Genomic DNA, 15,632 nt, shown 5'->3' on the forward strand with positions numbered 1-15,632 from the left:
AGCACGGTATGGGGATTTTTCAAAATAAAATAGCTCTATTAAATGACCTTCATTTAGGGACGTCTTGGTGGCTCAGTCGGTTAAGCAGCTGCCTTCGGCCTGGGTCGTGATCCCAGGGTCCTGGGATCAAGTCCCACATCGGGCTCCCTGCTCAGCGGGGAGCCTGCTTCTCCCTCTCTCTCCCTCTGCTTGTGCTCTCTCTGTCAAATAAATAAAATCTTAAAAAAAAATAAGTAAATGACCTTCATTTAGTCAAACCATAAGATTAACTGATGTTCTCCATTCCCCCTATAAAAAAGACTGATGTCCATGGCCACTGAATGTTTACTAGTGGGCTATATCATAGCATACCTGCACATTTATACTTCCTCCAGCTGAGTTATAACTAACAGCAGCCAATCATTCATTCCCTTAATAGCATCTGAGTGTACACTATGTGACAGGCTCTATTCTAGAAGGTAGGGATGCAGCAGTGAATAAAACAGACTAAAATTCTGACCTCTGAAGCTTACATAAAAATCAATTTTTTTAGGGGTGCCTGAGTAGCTCCATTGGTTAAGCAGCCAGCTCTTGATTTTGGCTCAGGTCATGATCTCACATCCTGGGATCAAGTCAGTGGGGAGTCTGTTTAAGGATTCTTTTTCTCCCTCCCCCTCTGTCCCTCCACCACCACCCCTCAGCCTAGATCACGTGTGCACGCGCACTCTCGCTCTCTCTAAAATAAATAAATCTTAAAAAAAAATCAATTGTTTTAGTTTCCCAAATTCTTAATGTTAATTATTCTTGCTAATGTAATTAGGTAATTTCATTTTTATATACTTTATTAAGTGTAAAGTGCAAAGTGAAAATAAAGTTGAAATTTATTTATTTATTTTTTGAGATTTTATTTATTTATTTGAGAGAGAGAGAGCATGAGAGAGGGTAGGGTCAGAGGGAGAAGCAGACTCCCCACGAGCAGGGAGCCCGATGCAGGACTCGATGCGGGACTCAATGTTGGACTGGATCCTGGGACTCCAGGATCATGACCTGAGCCAAAGGCAGTCGCTTAACCAACTGAGCCACCCAGGCGCCCCTAAAGTTGAAATTTAAAAAACACTTAAAGTAGTGAGTTTTAGGTTATGTATATTTCACCACAATTTTTTAAAAAATGAAGCTGAATGCTATGAAAAGACAAATTACTGCCATGAATTACCAGAGGCAAGAAAACTAATATATTACACAAATGTCCTCAAGTTATACATTTCCTTTAACAAAAACCAAACCAGAAAATCGTAGATTTTGCATTTAGGTAAGGTTGTAAAAAAAACAACCTACAACTCTCAACAGCAGATTTTTTTTTTTTTTTTTTTTTTTAATTTATTTGACAGAGAGAGACACAGCCAGAGAGGGAACACAGCAGGGGGAGTGGGAGAGGGAGAAGCAGGCTTCCCGAGGAGCAGGGAGCCCGATGTGGGGCTCGATCCCAGGACCTTGGGATCATGACCTGAGCCGAAGGCAGACGCTTAACGACTGAGCCACTCAGGTGCCCCTCAACAGCAGATTTATGGTCAGAAAAGCCTTGGCCCAACATCAAAAGATTGACTAATGAATGTATAATGATAGATTTTTGGTAAAAATAAAATACTTAATTTGCATATGTATAATCTTTAATAGTTCCCTACTTTAAGGTAACCTAAAGAACTACTCATCCTAACAGCTTCAACTCTCTAAGAAATTTCCTCTCCCATGGTTGTAAAATGTGGCAGGTTCAGCATTTCTCCTGTTTATAGGAGTATCCTAGCTCAGGATTTGGCCCTAAATTGGTCATCAGTGTCTGCAGATAAGACTATTTTTCCTCTTCAGTTTTCTATTAGAGATTATAGGAGAAGATGTAAAAATCAATCAACTTTTAAGAAATTTTTCTGAAGTGATGCTTTGTTTTATTAAACATTCTGACTCGGCCTAACAAAGCCTCCTTTAATAATCAACTTTCTTGCACAGCAGTTTACTCCCATCAGACAGTGTGAAATCACTCTTTAAAACAGAACTTTAAACTAGAAAGCTTAATTTCTGATTTGGTCTCCATTTCTGGGAACACTTAAGAAAATCAAGATTAGCAGTCATGAACCCTAAGGTAAGTCCCTATAGGTCAGATTTAGATGACAGCATGTTCATATTAAATTACTTTGCGTATGTTCAAACATGGCTCGGTCTCAAAAAAACAGAAGGGTTATGCTTACTTGCCATTCTCCCTTCAACCAAACTGAATAGGCAGTTACATAACTTGCCAGGACAAGTAGTAGAAATGAGTCAGAGACAGGACCAGCCCTAGTAAAAATTGTGAATTAGGCAGTTTGACTTCAGTGCCACACCCCTTTAGTACTACACATACTTCCCCGATCCCCTCCCTTGGTATCATCAGCCCTGCGGGTCACCCTCATAGCACACACCTCACCCCCACCAAATTCTCTCTCACTCTCTCTTTCTCTTCCACTCACACCGAAACTAGCTGCCCTCTTTCCTTCTTCCCCTTCACTAATTAAAATTTACCTCTCCAGTATCTCTCACCCTCAGGGTTTAATGTGACAACTACCTAATCTGATAAACCAACTATACTAATGTGCTAAGAGAGAAAGCTGGAAGGTAAAGTGAATTTTAACTTCCACATTCTAAAGTTAATACCTTTGCAGTTTAACTCATTAGTGACTAAGAGCAAGAATTTCTAGCCAAGGCATTCAGGAAATATTTTGGCTCAGGCAAAGCCATTAAGCAACTGGCAAATGCAGGAGTAGGTGAATGTTTTTAGCCTAGCACACTTCTGGCCCTATCAGAGGAACTAACAAGCCCTGGTCAATTTGGGGCCAGTAGGGGGAAATTGGAAAGAGCTAAGAATCTCGCTGGTAAAGAAGAGTGAAAGTTACAGGAGCACCACAATCAATTTTTTCTGACTTAACCTTTCATAGGACTAGCTAGCCCTGGTACCTGATAAAGAAAGATTCTATCTATCTATCTATCTATCTATCTATCTATCTATCTATCTATCTATCTATCTATCTATCTGTTTGACAGAGAGAGACACAGCGAGAGAGGGAACACAAGCAGGGGGAGTGGGAGAGGGAGAAGCAGGCTTCCCGCTGAGCAGGGAGCCCGATGTGGGGCTCGATCCCAGGACCCCGGGACCATGACCTGAATCGAAGGCAGACGCTTAACCAACTGAGCCACCCAGGCACCCCGAAAGACACTATTTAAAAATTTTTTTTCTCAATAAGTCTAGAACTAATTCCAAAAATCTGCATACCTTCTGTTGTTATGGTTGTTTGATTTTCCTCAATAGCACTTACAGTTTTCATACACATATTTCATGTAATCCCGTTGAATACTGAAAGAACATTACAGGCTATATCACTTTATAAATGAGGAAAATGACACTCAAAGAAGAGAGGTGACTTGTCAAGATTTGCACTTAGGTCTTTTGAGTGCAAATGCTGTGCTCTTTCATTGTAAACTGAGCTACCAGGCTGCCTCCCAACGTTGAGTTGTCTGTGCCATTGCTGTCATGTAACTCTACATCCTAGGGGAATTCTCACATTCTAAAGAGAGTTCAGCTACCACCAAAAGAAAATAACCTGTTTATTCAGTGGACCTGAGGGTGATTGTAGTCCTATCTGGTTTCCACTGCTGTATTTTTCCCCAGCTAATTCTTGGTTCACTTGGAAGTGTCAGTACTGTCTCACATAGTCTTCCTTAAGCACTGTCAGACTTTGTGCTCCAATTACCTGCTCATGTTTTGGTGGATTACTTATCTTGCTTCTGCTTCTCCCCTGGGCAAAGTTCCCATCACAGTCCTTACTCTGTAAGCATAAAAAAGGATAATGTGTTTCTGGGCTTAAAGGAGGAAAAACACTAACATAGTTGGTACAAGCCAGAATACAAATATTTCATATTGAGATGAACACAAGAAGCCAGCTGGGAAAACATAGCTATTTACAGATTTAGATTAGCCTAGAATTCATTTCAACCTTTGAGGTAAAGGTGGCATTTTAAATCATTGGCATTTAAAGCACACAATCTTAACATCTTGGAAAGATATAAGCCCCTTTCTGAATTTGTTGAAATGTATAGATGCTTTCCCTAGAAAAATGCACAAACACACAAACTTGGAATACATTCTCAAGGAGTCCATTACGGGGTGATCCATGGGTCCCACATAAAATATTCCTGACTTAGAGTGTGACACAAGGTTCATCTCTAAGTGATGAATATTCTGAGGTCCATGAGCCACTTGGGAGCCCAATTAAATATGCGTTAAGACCAGCTATTTAGTTTCTTTATGTTAGTAGTGATAATCTGTTGACCTTTTTGTTTGTTTAGAGAAACCATTTTTATTTAGTCTTTAAGAGAAAAATCAGCTATGCTAGCCTCTAAGGTAGCCCTGTCCAAAAGGACTACTAGCCATGATGGAAATGTTCTGTATCTCTGCTATTCCATTCAGGAGCCACTAGCCACTTGAAAGGTGGATAGTGGGACTGAGGAACTGAATTTTTTATTTAATTTAAATTTCATTAATTTACAAAAGAGTTTTTTCTTGTGATGAAAACTTTTAAGATCTACTCTCAGCAATTCTCAAATATACAATACAGTATTATTAACTGTAGTCCCAATGTGTACATTACATCCCCATGACTTATTTATTTTATAGCTGGCAGTTTGTCTTCTTAACACCCTAGACCTTTTATAACAAAAGTGACACATACATGTTGTAAAGATTTTAAATAAAAACATTTCCAAAATGCAATGTTTACTGTAATTCTAATCCTCAGAGAACAGTAGTTGGTATAAATATTGCCATATAAATAGATATATGTATTTTTTAAAAGATTTTATTTATTTATTTGAGAGAGACAGTGAGAGAGTGGGGGTTGGGGGGAGAGCAGAGGGAGAGTGACAAGCAGACTGTGGTTACTGCAGTGCCCCATGCAGGGCTAGATCCCAGGACCCCGAGATCACAATCTGAACCAAAATCAAGAGTCAGAAGCTCAACCGACTGAGCCACCTAAACTCCCCAAGATATATGTATTTTTGAACAGAAATCATATTATTTTGTATAGCAATTTGATTTTGTCACTGGATAATATATATGGGCAACCATAGTTTATTTAGTCATTCCACTATTATGGACAATTATTCTGTTTTTAATCTTTTGACTATCAACAATACTGCAATAAATATTCTTGATCATATCTCTGGTCATATATGTAAATCTTTCTATATGATAAATTTCCTAGGTAGAATAAGCTAAAGGATATAAACATTATGTATTATGAAAGACATTGCAATTGCACTCCCAGATGCAATAAGCCAAGCTATAATCCTACCAACAATCATGAGATGGTATCTATTTCACATGTTTTCACCAATACCAGATATCATAAGTCTTTAAAAATTTTTTCCATGGGGCACTTGGGTGGCACAGTTGGTTAAGTACCTGACTCTTGGTTTTGGCTCAGGTCATGATCTTGGGGTCCTGAGATTGAGCCATGTGTCAGGCTCCAAGCTCCGCACAGAGTTTGCTTAAGATTCTCTCTCCTCTGCCCTCACCCTGACCCCCATTTGCGCATGTGCGCACTTTCTCTCTCTCAAGTAAATAAATCTTAAAAAAAAAAAATAATGTTTCCAATTTGATAGTTATAGATACCTTACTTTTGTTTTTTTTCTTTATACAGTTGTTTTATTTTCAAATACACATTGCTTTTCTGAATTTCTTTTGTAAATTTTATATTCATTGTTTTTATTACTATATAGAAACTTTGTATTTTATGTAGCAAAATAAACAAATTCTTTTAAGGTTTGGGGGATAAGTGGGTATCTGCGGCTATCACCAAAATAAATTCCATATAGATGAAAGAATAAAATGTGAAAAACAAAGCCATGAAAGTCTAGAAGAAAAAAAAGGAAGAATATTTTTAGTAACAGAAAATAAAATGGCTTGTAAGCATACAAAAAATACTAATAAGAGAAAGAAAACTATACCTGTAATGTGACAGCATTTGTACCTATTAGATTAGCAATGATCAAAAAAGTTTGATAATGCTGTGTTGGTGAGGCTGAGAGGAAACCAAGTGTGCTAGCAAACTTTCCATCTGTATTGGGAATGACTGTAACTAGTTTGTACCACTTCTTTAGAGGGCAGCTTGGTTTTGTTTAACAAAATGTAAAATGTGCCTACTCTTTAATACAACAATTACACTTCTAGAAGCTAAACCTACAGCTCTACTTTACATGTAAGACAGGACCAAGTACAAAAAAATGTATTTTGAATTGTAAGGAATAGCAAAAGTTTGGGAATAACCAATGTGTCCATTAAAAAGGAAGAAGTTAAGTAAACTATGCCACATCTAAGCAACAGAATACTATACAGCCATTCAAAAGAGCTAGGCATATCTAGAGGATCTGATAATAGAGATCAAAGGATATTACAATGTTTAAAAAAATGTATTAGATAAGGATGTGAGCTAACCTCACTTCAAAAAAGAACATGTGTACGGGTGTATCTGACAAGATACACAAGAAATAGCTAGATTTCTCAACACCATTTTTGAATGATGCATGTTCCTCCTTTATTATATACTGTACCTAGTCAACCATTTTATCATATATTGTACCTGGTGTGCTGCTAACCATTGTGATTTAGAATTCATTTTAATAGCATTTAGTGTTAAAAAAATAGCTTTTAGTGTACTTCCTCCTCATTTATTTTCTTTTTAAGATCTTCTTGGTTATTTTTATTTATTTACTTATTTTTAGATTTTATTTGAGAGACAGAGTGCACATGAATACAAGTGGCGGGGAGGGCTAGAGGGTAAGGGAGAGGCAGGCTCCCCGCTGGGCAGGGAGCCCAATTCGGGGCTTGATCCCAGGATTCTGGGATCATGACCTGAGCTGAAGGCAGATGCTTAACTGACTGAGCCACCCAGACACCCCTCTTCTTGGTTATTTTTAAAAGGTTAATCTTCCAAATGAATTTTTAAATTATTTTGTCAAATTCCCAAAGTATTGTTAGACACTTGATTAAAATTATACTGGATATGTAGGTTACTTTTAAAAGGTATTAGAATTCTATGATGTTTGGGTGTTGGTATTTATTTATTTATTTATTTTTAAAGATTATTTTAGAGAGAGAGCACAAGGGGGTTAGGGGCAGAGGGAGAGGGAGAATTTCAAACAGACTCCATGCCCAGCACAGGGCCCAACTCGGGGCTCGATCTCAGAACCCTGAGATCACAACCCTGAGATGAAGACCCTGAGAACACTACCTGAGCAGAAACCGAGAGTCAGATGCAATTAACCGACTATGCCACCCAGGGACTCCTGAGTGTTGGTATTTAATCTAAAAGTATCTCTTCTTTTTTTTTTTGTTTTCTTCCTTCTTTCCTTCCTCCCTCCTTCCTTTCTTCCTTTCTTCCTCTTCTCTTCTTTTCTTTTGCTCATACCCATAGTGGACCAAACAAGGGCTTGAACTCACAACCTGAGCTGAGATCAGAGTCAGATGCTCAACCAAGGGAGCCACCTAGGTGCCCCATCTTTTCTTTATTCAAACATTTTTGTCTTACAAATTCATTTTTAAAGTAAATTTTATTAATTTATTTTAGTATTCATTTCTAGCTCTTTGATTATTGTTATTATAAATAGGATTCTTTTTATATTGTATGTTCTAACTGGTTATGATTTATACATGAGAAAGCTCTTCATTTTGTATGTTAATTTTTTTAAAAGATTTTATTTATTTATTTGAGAGAGTGAGTGTGAGAGAGCACAAGCAGGGGGAGCGTCAGAGGGAGAGGGAGAAACCCTGAGATCATGACCTGGCCCGAAGGCAGATGCTTAACGGACTGAGACACCAGGGGCCCCTGTATGTTAATTTTTTAAAAACTGGTTACCTTAACTCATCTTTTATTGCTTCTAAACATTTTTCAACTGATCCTTGGAGTTTTCATATAATTTGCAAACAAATGTCAATCCTAACTTATGTTCAGTATTTAATTTTGTATTTCTCTTTCATGTCTCACTAGATTGGCTATCATATCCTTTCATGATATGATGATGAGCATTCTTGCTATGTTTAATGAGAATAATTGTTTCATTATAAAGCAAGTTTCTGGATTTGGTATAAAATATATATTGTTGGGGCACCTGGGTAGCTCAGTCGTTAAGCGTCTGCCTTTGGCTCAGAATCCCAGGGACCTGAGATCGAGCCCCCGCATCAGGCTCCCGGCTCCACGGGAAGCCTGCTTCTCCCTCTCCCACTCCCCCTCATTGGGTTCCCTCTCTCGCTGTGTCTCTCTCTCTGTCAAATAAATACAATCTTTAAATATATATATATATTTAAATTATCTATCCTAAATTCTTTAAAAGTTTTCATTAATGATGTTGGATTTTACAAAATCCTTTTCATTATCAGTTGAAACACTCATACAGATTTTTTTTCTTCCTTGACTTATTAATATAGTCAACCAAATGAATAAGTTTTCTATTACTGAATCATTCTTATATACCTGGCATAACTCTTCTTAATTTTGCCATGGCATTTGTAACATAGTTCTGGGGTCTACATGTATCTTAAGTATTTTAATTTTACATTATATCCAAAAGGAGATTAATTTGTAGATTTCTCTTTTGTGTACTCTTTACACTCTTTATCAGGTTTTGGTATCGTAGCCATTTATTTTAAAACCAGCCTTTTACCTCCTACAGAACAGAAGGATTACTGGTGAAAAAGCCCTGAGGGCAACCACTTGAAATGGCCTTAAGGGGGGTGGGGAACAAGGCTCACAACACTGGTTTGTCTACTTTTGAGAAAATTTGCAACACTATACTCTTCATACTTTCTTGAATTTGTAAGCTATTCCAAGTATTATGGATTTGCTTTTCTTTCTAATAAATATATGAACTTTCTTTCAATGACAATGACCTTAGCACTGTTATACATGAACCAGAACACTTAAAAACTGCTATTTCAGAAAATGGGGGAAGGACTGGGGAAAGGGCTCTAATCCTTCACTTCTGTCTCTAGTCCAACTAGGCTGGTCTTCTCACTGTTACTATCACCACTCTATTCCTGTTGTTGCACTTTGGCTGAATGTTGTTTCCTTCGTTTGTCTTTCCTCATGGTGCTTCATTCATCCCACTATCTACTCTTCTTCAAAGCCCAGTTTAAATTCCCCTGCTCCTTAATATGACTAATTCAGCCCATTCAACCGACCACATACTTTCATCTGCTACTGTACTCAAAGTTTGGCTGCACATTCTAGCCATAATCTCAAATTGTTTCAAGAATGCTACTTTTCTTTCTTAGGCGCTGTGGTTAGCTCCCTGAGGGCAAGGACCTTATCTTAAAATTTTGCTGTGCATTTTCCAACGTATTTAGTGCTGTGAGTAATTACATTCAGTGCATACTTGCAAGGCATATTTGACTAAACACATCCATCACAGCTATTCATTTAGTAAATGAGATAATGAAAAGTCAAGTGCTCGCCAAAGGTAAATCATTACTATTAATTCCCTCATTCATCATACATGTACAGCAGCCTCAGGGGCTAGGGAACCTAGGATTGCAGTTTTAATTTCACCTCAGATCTCTCCATTTTGGAGCCAGCCGTGAAGTTTAGATTCACCTAGGGCTCAACACTATCAGCCCAGGACTACGTTTACCCCCAGGCCCCCTATCCAGAGTGGACCAGGTTACCTTATCCGAGAATAAACCCAAACTGTTGAAACTCAAATGACAAGATACTGTTTGCTCATGAATTCAGGAAGACTTTCTTGTTAATTGTTGAAACCCAAATCTTTTTGTCTGCAGGAGGGGTATAGCTGCTAGGACATAACTTTGCCAAGTGGCAATGTGTAGTCCTATATAGAAAAATGAATATTCTTTATTTTATTCGATTACGTCGAACCTTGTACTTAATTTTTTTAACTTTAGGATTATCTTAGTTTCAGAGGAATTTTAACAGAAGAATTTACATACTTTTTCAAAAATATTGAGTATTTGAGTTTCCCCTTGGGCATATGGGGTTGACGAAGTGCTGCCAGCACACCTTTGAAGATCACTTTACAACTGTGGGAAAACTCACCGAACTGTTTTCGTTGACCCCGCTATTTCCAAGTTGCTATATTGCTGCAGGGAGCTGGCACAGCCCTGCTCTTTCTCTCTTCCCTCTTCTCCTCACCCTTTCAAAGCCCAAATCCGCCCGGTGAGACTATGGAAACAAGGCTGGAGGCCAGGGAGGGCAAGGGGGGAGGGGTTATTTAGAGTCACAGGGGAAGAGCAAGCAGTTAGACATTTTTCACTCTCCCTCACACTCCCTAGGGCCATAAAGTTCTGTTTCTGAAGTTGGAAGCGTGGGGGCGGTCGGCCGCGTTTTCAACTTGGCCTAAAATTAGGAGTCCACACTGCAGGGGAGAGGAACTTCGCTGCCTCACGACCGACCTGAGCGTCGGGTTAGCCGGAACACTAAAAGCCAGGCCCTAGGCACCAGTTGTCATGGGAACCGGGGCGCTAGTCTCCCCGGCGACCTCGTCCCTAGGGAGGGGGCGGAACTAGAGGCCGGGAGGGCCAATGGGGCGGAGGGGAGCGGCCGGTCGCGGATCGCTCTCCTCCTAGAGCCCGGGAAGGCTTTTGAGTGACAGGAACGGGGGCGGGGCCGGCGCGGGCGGCTGAGGTGGAGCCGGCGTTGTGCTAGTAGCTTCGGCGGCGGTGGTGCGGGTAGGCTCACACACCATGATCACGGCCCCTAGAGACCGCCTTGCTGGCGCGCGGCACTCCCTAGCTCCCTGGTCCGCCTCAGCGCCCTCGGCAGCACTCGGAGCCGGCTGCAGGAGTTGAGCCGCCCCTCGCCAGAGGGTTTTGGCGAAGCTCTGGGAGGCGCGCGGAGCACAGGAGGGCGGAGAGGGTACTCCAGCGCTCGGGGGTCAGGCGGTCGGCTGGGTCGCGGCTGGAGGGGCGTTTCCGAGGCGTGGAGGAGGAGGAGATGCTGCTCCTCTTCTCCCCCTCCCCAGGCTCCTTCTTCAGCTCCTTCGGCCCACGCCCGCAGCCGCTTGGCGGAGAAGAGGTGGTGGCTCTCGGCGCCCCAGGCTGCTGCCGGCGGCCCGCCCCGACGCCGCGTCGGCTCAGCCCTCGCCTCGCGCTCCAGTAGCCGGACCGGGTCTCCGGACGAGCGGGTAAGGACGAAGGGAAGCCCTGGGCTCTGGTAGGATATGCGGTAGTGCGAAACAAAGTACACCAACGCTCCCTGTCCTCTCCCAGCTTTTGCTCTAGCCCCTGAAACCAACTCCTCTGTTGCCCTGGTGGGGAAGGAACTTTTCTTTGGTTTTCGTGGTGAGGTGGCTGGGGTGGGGAAGGATGAGATGAAATTTCATTGTGAATTAGGTAGATCCACCTTCTCCGCGGAGGAAAGCCGGGTTCTTGAGACTGAAACCCCAGAGGGAGGGTAAGAGATTGCCAGGTAGTAGGGAGTGACATCGCCCCATCCTGCTAGTACAGCTCTGCGCTGTGCGTATTGTGGGAAGGGATCCCGGAGTCTGTTTCTAATTTCTGTAAATGACTGTGGACATGGTGTGGTTAGAGGCCGCCCAGAAGAATGTGTATATGTAAGGGCTCAGGGAAGAGGGGGTGAGAAGGAAGAGGGGCAGAGGGAGAGACACTGCCTGATGCAAGCTCTTTTATTGCTTTTCTTATCCCTGCCTCAGTTAAATCCCCCACCCCCACCCCGCCTTTGCTCACTGCTGGATTCTGAGTACAGAAAGTTGGAAAGCTAAAGTTTGCTAAAGTCGAGTAAGTTCTTACAAAGTTTAATTGCCCTATGTTGTGAATATATTGGAGAAGGGGGGGCTGGGGAGAAATACTACGACTAAAATAGATTTGTAGCAATACAGTTTTCATTGGCCTTATACATACATGATTGACACCTCCACACACTTCCAACTAATCTCTTCGACAGCCTTGTGCTATGTTCGTTTAATTGCATCTTTGAAACAACAAACGCGGTGACTTCATAGGGAGCTGCCTGGAGCTGAGTTTACCTCTCAGAAAATGGGGCAATCGGGTTTGTTTTCAAGGCGGGGACCTAAACAAAATGTAGGACACCTGATCTGCGGAATGAAGGGCACTGGTAACTAATTAGCAAGACTTAAAAGTTCACATCTGTAGAGTTTTACTGAAGGATGGGAAAATAAATAAAAGTCGCTGTATTATGAAACAAGTGTTGGTATTTTCCCAAATTCGTGATGACTGGGTTAGCAGGATCACAGTGAAAACTTCCATCATGCTCACTGGTTGCTTTTGGTGGTGCTTTGATAAACATTATTTCTCCTTTTAATATCATCAGTATTTTTTATTACGTCTATGCTTTTATTGATTCAGTAAATTCATACAGAGGCGAACTAGCTGCTTTTTTAACCAATCCTAAATTTATTATACTTTTCCATAATAACATTGTGTTCTAACTTTGATGTTCTAGAGGCTTTGTGGGAGTATGTGTGGGGGAGAAGGTAGGATGGAAGCTGGAATTAAGGTTAGAAAAATATCTATGGTTAGTTATTAAGAAAAGATTAATTTGTAGTGATTTTCACTTTTACAATTAGAGAATTATGACTTTTACCATTATTTAGGTCTGTCTTTTGAATTTACATTTGTGCCACCAAAATGTTTACTTCATGTAAAGCTCCTTAGTTTTTGGAGGGTGATTACTAGCATCCAAAAATATTTATAAATAATTTTTCATGTCACACAAATACACAAACTCTTAAAACCAATGTCAGTTTAAAGGATGAATTTTGGCGCTGTAATACGGATTAAAAGTTGTAGAACTTAACATTATCTTTTCCTGGAGGCCTGCCTCCAATGCAGGAAGTGAATGTGAGAATTGGCTAATCATTTGTTTCTGTGCAGATAATAGGTATCATTTTAAAAAAATGGAGTTTATGTCTTCTTTATTATTAAGAAAAAACAGGTCTAATCCTTGCTTTGTTCCACTTTTAATAGGCTAAGGATTGGATGGGGGAGCATTGTAGCTTCTCTTGTCAGTTGAGTATATTTTTTTCCAGCTCATCAAATTGCCCAGCCTCAAACATACGGGGGAAGGGTAGGACTACTGGGGATGAGCTACCGCTGCTGCTTCCCTTTTTTTTTTGACAAGAGTTTGTGATTTTTAAATAAATTATGAAACATTTTTTGTAGTATAATTAAATAGTAATTAATACCATTTGAAATTGAAAAGAAACACTACAATACACTAAGCCAGTGCATTTATGAGTTAATCCTGTCAATGTATTCTTATTTTGGAATATGCTTTGGGAGAAGTCTGTGCCATTAATTAGAACAGTGAGCTGAAGGTATTCTTTAGTGCCTCTGATGTAACTAAATGTGACTCATTTGTGTTAATGTCACTTTACAGGGTAGGGGCCTGAAAAAGAAAAGATACTGAGTCTCAGGATAGAAGGATTAGTGCTGATAGGTAGGGAGTGGGGGTCTGTTGCTCTGGATTTACCTTTTTTTTTTTCTGAGAACCTTTCTCCCCTAATTTGAAAATTAAGATGGGTTGAACAACTAAGGAACTGAAATTTTAAAAGATTTCTTTTAATGAGTAAGTTAAAGTTCTGCACTCAGTGTAAATATATCAAAACTACGGTCTGCAAACTGCTCTGTGAGGAGTTCCAACAATCCTTTAAGTGGAGGGGGTAAAATGAAAAAGTCTTTAAAACCCCTATCTTCCTGTTCAGTGTCAGGCAGCTGTGAGTAAGCATCTTGTTCTATCCTGTCCGAAGAATGTGTGACTATACCTAATAGCTTATGAGGCAGTAGGAGACCAATTGTTTAAGTTCTTAGGATAAAAGGCAGCTACTCCTAAATGGTCTAGTGTAGCGGCTGGTGTAGATTTGAACCACAGACAAACCTGTTTTTTCCCAGGGTTTGCTATCAGATACCTGGATAATGCCGGAACAGGGACTGGTTAAGCACCTGTTTTAGTATGTTTGCCTTATCCTGTGCTCCACCACTGAATCCTGCTTTTTCTTTCTTTTTTTTGTTTGATTCCAGTGTGAAAATTTACTGAAACAAACTTCCCCAGAGAGAATCCTTCTGCTGTAGAGTGTGGACTTTACTGTTTGACAAACATGTGTCCAATCCTAGGGAATATCTTTAAATCTACTTTCCACATCTGTAAATAATAATATATACCTCCCAAGATATGTTGAGGATGAAATTAAATAATATACATGAAATTGGCAAAGGCAAGTTGACACTCAATATTTAGTTTGTCCTTCCTTTCTAATCTCTTTTACATAATTGAATAACATTCAGTGATAATAAAAATTTATGATTGGGGGCGCCTGAGTGGCTCAGTCGATTGATCATCTGCCTTCGGCTCGGGTCATGATCCCAGGGCCCTGGGATCGAGCCCCGCATCGGGCTCCCTGCTCAGCGGAGAGCCTGCTTCTCACTCTCCCTGCCCTTCTGACTATCTGTGCTCTCTATCTCTCTGTCAAATAAATAAATAAATAAAATCTTTTTTAAAAAAAATATATGATTGTATAACCCATATCACTTCTGAATGTTTAGAATGTGTAGCTAATATTTAGCCCTCAGGTGTTTTGACTTGAATTTGGGTTGTCAAAGGCCCTCTTTGCCTACCAGCAAAGAAATGTCTTTAGTTGCATACTGCATCTATGCTTAAGAAACAGTTTCTCATTTTCTTTCTAGTTTAGTAATACTCAACTCTGGCTCTATGTTAGAATCTCCAGGGTAGCTTTAAAAAGCTTTTATGCCCAGGACTCAACCCAAACCAATTAAACCAAAAGCTTGGGGGGATGAGACCCAGGCATCCATATTTTTGGAAGCTCCCTAAGACAATTACAACTTGGAGCCAACTTGTGAACCAATATTCTAGTCCTCTCTAGAAAATGAATATAGAAAATTTGTCCCCACAAATGCAACAACATTTTTATATTGTGTCATGGTCCTTTCGTCTTCATTAAGTCATAATTAAAAAAAATTTTTTTTTCAGAAGCATCTATGTATATGCCCATTTACAAGACTTTTACTATTTGAATCAGAATTTAAGGTATGACTATTTCCCTCTACTTCTTTTAGTGCTGCACTGTCCATTGTTGTAGTCCAGATACATGTGGCTAAGTTTACATTAATTTAATTAAGTGAAATTTAAGATTCAATTTCTTATTCCCACTAACTGTATTTGAAGTGCTCAGTAGCTACTTGTGGCTAGTAGCTGCTGTATCGGACAGCTCAGATATAGAACATTTCTATAAATCATAAAATTCTGTATTAACTGAAGGATTTTTAAAAACTTTTAATTTTTTACTGTAGTATAGTTGATATACTACCTAGAGGTTTTGAAATTTATATTCCATTTTCTCATCTGAAGTGAGTGTATATTCATTTCCCTTAGACTTATAATTTAAAATATATTTCTTACAGTTTTTTTAAAAGATTTTATTTATTTTTCGACAGAGAGAGATAGCGAGAGCAGGAACACAAGCAGGGGGAGTGGGAGAGGGAGAAGCAGGCTTCCTGCAGAGCAGGGAGCCCAATGTGGGGCTCCATCCCAGGACCCTGGGATCACGACCTGAGCAGAAGGCAG

General features: G+C 40.1%; 2 protein-coding genes across 18 annotated transcripts in view; one reads left to right on the forward strand and one right to left on the reverse strand.

Annotated features, from left to right (window-relative positions):
- Positions 1-10,856, reverse strand: part of MAPK10 (mitogen-activated protein kinase 10) — a 547,028-nt gene extending 536,172 nt beyond the window's left edge. The window contains exons 1-2 of one of the 2 annotated variants that reach the window (XM_027600538.2): positions 10,110-10,856; positions 3,756-3,830 (exon numbers count right to left, since the gene is read on the reverse strand). The gene's annotated coding sequence lies outside the window, so the exon portion shown is untranslated. The remainder of the gene's footprint in view (positions 1-3,755; positions 3,831-10,109) is intronic. The other variant, XM_027600533.2, reaches the window with a different exon arrangement.
- The window catches only part of PTPN13 (protein tyrosine phosphatase non-receptor type 13), a 204,841-nt gene continuing 199,943 nt past the window's right edge, over positions 10,735-15,632 (forward strand). For 15 of the 16 annotated variants that reach the window (XM_027600513.2, XM_027600528.2, XM_027600529.2 and 12 more), the window contains exon 1: positions 10,735-11,196. The gene's annotated coding sequence lies outside the window, so the exon portion shown is untranslated. The remainder of the gene's footprint in view (positions 11,197-15,632) is intronic. The other variant, XM_027600526.2, reaches the window with a different exon arrangement.

This window comes from Zalophus californianus, chromosome 2 (genome assembly GCF_009762305.2).
Source record: "Zalophus californianus isolate mZalCal1 chromosome 2, mZalCal1.pri.v2, whole genome shotgun sequence".
NCBI classification, from domain to species: domain Eukaryota; kingdom Metazoa; phylum Chordata; class Mammalia; order Carnivora; family Otariidae; genus Zalophus; species Zalophus californianus.